Here is a 392-nt window from a genome sequence, read left to right as displayed (position 1 = left end):
TCTATGCTGTGCTCGTATTTATTTTACCCTACTCAAATTCAATTTATTATACATTTTATTTTGAAATATTTAAAATGGTTCTTTAAAGAACCACTCAAAAAAGGTTCTTAAAAATGGTTCTTTAAAGAACCTTTATTTTTCTGAGTGTAAAGGTTCCTTCTTCTTTAAAATTCAAACTTTGTAATGAAAGGATATTTTTAACAGGCTGTTCTCGTTTATATGACCTCCATAAAAGAACAGGGTTAGAACACATTGTGACGAAGTAAGATGTTTGTTTTGTAGTCCATCTTCTGCACAATGTAGTTTCAACGGGCGGACATCCGGTGTCACATCGCTCCTCTCTTTCCCTGAGTCCTTAGCAAATCTCCTTCCCACGATGACATTTTCATCGA

The sequence above is a fragment of the Rhamphochromis longiceps genome, linkage group LG3, assembly GCF_057381845.1.
Source record: "Rhamphochromis longiceps isolate RC_006_pf linkage group LG3, R_longiceps_female_GT1.1, whole genome shotgun sequence".
Taxonomy (NCBI): Eukaryota; Metazoa; Chordata; class Actinopteri; order Cichliformes; family Cichlidae; genus Rhamphochromis; species Rhamphochromis longiceps.
This window is presented reverse-complemented; position numbering follows the sequence as displayed.